Genomic DNA, 6,573 nt, shown 5'->3' with positions numbered 1-6,573 from the left:
CTCTTAAATACAGACAGCACTTCTGGTCTGGTAAGCTGTGCCTGGTGCATGTTTATAGGCTGTGGAAATAAAGCACCTTTTCCAGCAGTGTAAAAGCCTTTGAAGAGATAGATGACCCTAACAACACACATCTGGTCTGCACCGCTGGCTCTGAGGTGACCAATGCTGCTGCTGCACGTTCTCTGTTTTACTAAGCCAAAGTTTCAAGCAATATTTGATGGAAATAGAGCAAAGATAATTATTGGAAAGACCTGCTGCTTCACAAAATTACATGGAGAAAACCAAGGCCTTCCAGCTGGCCTTACATCAAATAGGGTGAAGCTTTTAGAAATCACTGTCACCTGAACATGCCCATTTATGCAGACAAAACAGCAGCTTCAAATGGTCTTGCAAAGTGATCAGTGAGTCTTGACCACAACATGAAAATACAGCAATTGTACGTTTTGAGCACAGTCCTTCATTGCTTTGCAGCTTAAAAAGTCATTTGCTAGATCACAAAGCAGGTACCAAATGCTCTTCTGACTTCACACCCGCTTTGGACAAGGTACAGGGCAATGAAGATTTCTGTCCTAATTTCATCTTCCACTTGTCACTTTCTATCCCTTCAAGCTCTTGCTCTTTATCAGAATAATTCTTTAGGTTTTGGACATCCAAATCACCAGAGAATGGACAGCCATTCACAAAAGTTCATTTAAAAGCAAGCAATCAGGATGACACAAGAAGACTACCTCAGTAACGTCAGATACAAGGACATGGCTAGAGTAGCCTCATTTTCCTACAGTTAAAACACCACTCATTGTTCAGTGTTGCTTTGAAAAACAGCTGTCAGCATCAAATGAGGTACGGTTTGTGGGACAAGAAAGTACTTGTTACTAAACCAGTTAATATAAATGGGGGGTGGAAATTATAAACTTTGGGGCACATAAGCCCTTCTACAAGCCAACATTGCTTCTGTAACCTGGATGTTTTCTACACAGAGAAACTTAACAATTCCCTGTTTAGCCTCAAATAACTACAATGAGTAATATTCTCCAAATATTATTGCTCACAGTGCCAGTGATGATATTGAGGGATTTCAGTTCTTGCCTAAGGCTTACCGTAAAGTTTCCAAACGCCACTTCTTTTCACTGAATGGAAAGAAATCGGCATGAGGGAAATGCCTAGATTTCACAATCGGCTGATTTTTTTGTTTTGTGGCAACACAGGGAAGGTACCATTCTTTCCCACTGTCCCCTTCAGAAAGCTGTGGTTATTCAGGTTTCCCAATGCACCTCCGCAACCTAGCCCAAATCAGCACCTGATCAAATCACTCACCAAGCAGATTGATTACCCAGCACTATTTATTTGTGGTTGAATAGTAGGTCAAGTTTCCACACGGATTTGAGACAGTTTCACCTGAGTATAATTCCACCTACTCCAGTTTAACTCATCCTCGAGGGAAAACTGGATTCAGCAAGCTTGTTCTTCTAGTCTTCTCTTCCATTTCTTTATCAAGCAAAGTCAGCATAAAAGCACCAGTTTACACATTTTCTGGTTACAGTAGTGTACTCCAATGCCTATTTTTCCTACCTAAGCTTCTTTTCATATCTTTAGGTCAGGCAAGACTACTGCCTAGTAACAAAAGAAAAAAAAAAAAGGATTAAGAGGCAGGGAAAGAACATTACACAGGCTTGCAGGCTTTGTCTTCAAGGGGAAAGGTGTGCTTTTACTGTGAGTTGCTGCAAGGTTAAAGACTCATCTTTCTGCCCAGCAGAAGTAAGGTTTGCACCTTTGCTTTGTTTACATGACTTTCATGCCCACACACCCTTTCCCATCGACAGCAAAGGGACAGGTTTCATGAGCAGAAGCAGAGTCAGGCACCCGGACCTACCTGAGGAGCTGGCTCCATTAGTGAGTCAGCATGGTACTTTTCATATGGACACAAGCCCAGAAGGACAGACAAGCCAGCTCAAAATCCCCACAGCTACTGCAGCTCCACGGCATCTAAAAAAAGGCTAGGCAAGTGTCTCCAGGTAACGCCTGTGCCAACATACTGTCCAGCCAGTCACCATCCCCTTTAAAGACTGAAACCAATTCCTATAAAAGCAGAACAGCATTTCAGATGGTCCCTTCTGTAGGCATCTGGTCCTTAAAACCTTTGACACAAGAGTCTGAGTAATTTCTTCTGATTCTGGAATGCTGAAAAGTAGTTTGAGGAATGTTTCAATTATCTTTTCCCTACTCATTTTTTTATGTGGATAGGGGGTTCAGTGAGGTTAGCTTAAAATTTACCAATTAACTGGTTTTGTACTTGGAGTTTCTCTCTCTCTCTCTCTGTATATATGTACACACACACACACATATATATATTAATGCAGAATATATAGCTGGAATGTAAATTCTTTATATTTTTATTTTCTGCATTGTCTACTACGTGCCTCTGGGATATGCAAGAACCAACTGAAAAGCTGTAAGAGTAAGGCCAGTTTTAATCACTGGCATCTGTACTTCTATAAAAGATATTCTGAACAGACCTATATAATTGTATCAAAACTTGTTTGAGTCTTTTTTCCCCTCCTCCCCCTAAACAATACCATTACTTTAATGGCGGTAGTAGAGCAGTGTGATTATCTAGAATTTAACCACTAGGAAATAAAACCCACTATAGACAGCAGCTGGTAGAGTCTCTTTATCAACATAGTAAGTGAAAATGATCATTGCTGGGACCCATGGTGCCAGGGCCTCAACTCCAGAGTTGTTGTGCATGTTGGAGGGCACAAGTGTGTACAGACATATGTTTCGGTACAAGAGACTAGTGATATTACACAGCACGTGTAGCACAGGATCAAAAAAGCTTAATTCACTAAATAAAAAGTGCTGTTGATACAGAGTTCAGGAAAAGGGAGTTCCAGATGAGGTTTTATGGGACGGGAAAGAAAAAGGGAATTTTAATACTATCAATTTGTTCTCTGTTTCTTAAGTCACTTCTTCATAGAAGTGGCATGCCAGATCAACCAACTTCTGGATCTGCGGTGCTGCATTTTAATGAGCTAATTTGTAAGTTGATTTTAATGAGTTCATTTAAATTCCTGTGCTGAAGATTAACCTCTGCAGGTACAGTTCTCTCACTCCTTCTGTTTTATAATACAAGGCTTTTAACAGTGCAATTGGTTTCTTGCTCTTTAGGGATTTACTTACAAAGTGATATATCAAACTCAGTTAAATCTTTGGGGGGATGCACTTGCTTCAGCACCTCTATGCAATATATTTCCTCCAGTCTCTCCAAGATGGCCAGTGCAGCTGCATGACCTGCTACAATCAGCAACAAAAGTCTGGTGTGACATCCTTGAGCTCAAAATTTCACGCACTGCGCTAGCGGGATCTGTGGACTGTGCCTCAGGTTTGAGGAACGAGATTCATTACACTAGGATAGTTTTCTTTTATCTGTTTATTGTGCCTTAATAAGCAGCATCAGTTTTGCAGAATTTCTGCATGAGGTTTTTTTAGTGCAGCAGGACTTTCATAATCAAAGACTAAAAATAACTGGTTTGTGTGGCCAGTCAGGAGGATCATATATTACAAGCCACAGTATTACTGGAACCTTTCAAAGGCTTAAAGTGGCACTACTGCAGTCCTCCTAGAAAGATAATCTGCTTTAGATTTAGAAACCTCAGCACTGGAGGAACCACTACAGCTGCTGTTCACCTGGTTAGTTACTCTTATCTGTTTCCCATATCTGATCTGCAATTAGCTAGCTTCAGCTGCTGCTGCTGCATGCCAGCCTGCTGGCTTAAAGAGCTATCTACAATCAGATGTCTGCGTTTAAGTAGCTGTCTCATTCAGCACTCTAGAAAACAAAGTTGCTGTGCAAGATTCCAGTCTGCTTTCTGCAACACCAGGTTTATTTGCTTTGGGGGTAGTGTGAAGAAATGGCCATGATACTAACTGCAAGGACGTAAGGCTTTCATTTCTAGATTGCTGCTTTGACTCTACAACCAACTGATGTCCTGCAGTTGGATGGACATAAATACATGCATAGAGCCAAAGAGGTGACCTCAAAGTAGTGTAAAAAACCAGATTGATACGCTACCTTCCATTTTAAAAGTCTCAGTTCAGTGAACAAAAGGGGCTTCCCAAATTGGCCTTACAGAATATGTTCCCTGGGCTTCAGGTTACAAAGCAGAATTAAACCTTCCCAAGATGTGGAATGAGAGCAGACAGACAGCAGCAGTTCTTAGAGTACTTGCTGACATTCCTGGTAGACAACACTGTAAATCACATGCCAAAGAGCAGAAGTGGACATACAAAGGTAAATTCTTGTATTAATCTGTCATACCGAGCTCCTGAATGTATTCTCTACCAACTGAAACTCCCACTCTTCTGGCTAGCTGCTTTGGGCCCACTACAAAGGAATCTATTGCTATCAGAGAGAATGCTAGCGAACAAAAGGTACAATCCATATCTGATAAAAAAATATTCTATCTACAGGAAGATGAAAGCTCTATGCCCCATCTTCTCCCCTACTGTATCACCAGCCCAAACATCCACCTCTCCACTCAGCTATCTGCCACACACACCATGCTTCAAGACAAGGTCCTGGTCCCCAGCGAAGCAGAACTGGGTGCTGTAGAATAGCACCTCCTAACCAACCTGCACCACCATGCTGGCTGCACCCATGCACACAGTAGTCTTCCCCTGCAGACAGCACAGGACTGCACAGCTGCAATCACCTGCGGATTGTGAACAGTGTTTGAGGGTTATAGTGATGCTTTGGAACCAATAAGCAGCTCCCATACACAGCAAGCTGCGGTAAACCCTTAGCATGACACCAGTGCTACAAGGCTAGAAGAAAGGAACTAAAGCAGCAGCCCAAAACAGAAGGAAAGAAGAATTTAGGTCACGCAGGCTCTACCTGCCACTTAGCTTTCCTCTCTTCAACAGTCTCCCTGGCATCTGGAAACTGCTTGCAAGAAAATTGACAGGAATCTCAGCAGAAAGCTCCATCGCACCTTGTCTCTGTGCAACAGTTCAAGTTTACCCTTTTAACCAGGCAGCATCTATGCACACTTCAATCACTGACAGCGTAAAGCTGTGCACAATGCTTGGGTTTGAGCTCTGAAATTCGCATCCCATATCAGCTCATCACAGCTCAGAAAGCGTGGCCCGCAGAGCGCAATGCCAGGTTCCCTTCAGCCCTTGCACTACAAGGAAGAAATAGTAGGAGCTTAGGGTCAGAAGCATGGAGGATACATTTGTTGTGTGTTTAAGCTGTGTTGCTGAAGATGTTTTGCTCTGCTTTGCATGTGTGTCTGTTCTGAGTGGTTTTCCTTGTGTTTAAAAAAAATAGGTATACTTAAAGTCTACTTCGCAAAACCTCAGCAAATTAATACTGATCTTTTCCAGACAATTCTTCAAATGAATGTTCTGCAAATGCTTCCTCACAGCATGCAAAGATTTAGATACGCTGGAACTGGCTCCGCAAAGGATGCTCTCTAACAAGAGGAATTTAAGCACTGATACCAGTTCAATTTGCCGCTTTTTGATTTTAATATAAAAAGAAATATTTTCTGCAAGGAAAGATTCAGCTTTCATCACCAGAACCCTAGTACAGACTTTGCAGGCTAAAGCAATTCACAAATAAGCACTTTTCATAAACATCACATATTTCTTGCCTTACACAGGTTCTGGAGAATGAAAGAACAGGCTGTGCTGACATCTGGTGGCTTTCTCTGCAGACAGTTTATGGCAATAGGTCTTGGCTTTTTGCTGCATTTTTTTTTTTTTTTTTTGCATTCCTGATGTAACTTCTCTCGTTTCTTTCCAAGATACAAAGCATACGATAAAAACATTTTGTTTCCACTGACCAGTGGACAGTGCTATCCCAATACAAGTCCTCCTGTAAAGCAAGAAAGGATCCTTTGTTGTGCACTATTAGTGACAAGAGTAGAAAAGGTCTTCTCTTTATTTCAAAGCTTATTTCTTCATGAATACAAAAAAAAAAATCCTGTACATTCACTGCCACAGGAAATGCTACTATTGCATATCAGATAAGGTGCAAACCTAACAATTAAAGCACTGCAAATCAGCAGAGGTGGCACCAAGAAGCAAAGGGAAATGGCTGGGAAAACATGCAAAGGTGCATCTGTTTCTCTAACTCAATAGGTAAGTAGGTAGTAGGGAAAAGTCAATGTCCTGATAATAAGAAAAGTAGCGAAGTTGTCTACTGAGTATCGTTGCTTGACTCATTAATCACTTGCAAATTTGTGCCAAGTAGTACTATGAAAAGGAAGTCATGGAAGGAGGATCGGGTACCAACCAGGAAGACTGAGCTCAGTCCAAACTGTTCAATAAGCAAAAGCATACACTTCCCTTAAACGTTGGTAATGCCTCCAGCTGGCTGCTGTTGCTCTGAAGCCAGGATCCCATCAGTCACGTGAGACCAAGAATGAGTATCACATATTCTGGTTTTTCATTCTTGATCTCTGGACACTCAGGATTTCTGTGGCTATTAGCTTCCAAGGACAGAGCCCACAGATGTCCTCTCATGGCTGTGGTAACTCTTGGACTGTTACTTGCAAGCTTGTTTTTAGGTAA

Source organism: Accipiter gentilis, chromosome 1 (assembly GCF_929443795.1).
Source record: "Accipiter gentilis chromosome 1, bAccGen1.1, whole genome shotgun sequence".
NCBI lineage: Eukaryota > Metazoa > Chordata > Aves > Accipitriformes > Accipitridae > Astur > Astur gentilis.
This window is presented reverse-complemented; position numbering follows the sequence as displayed.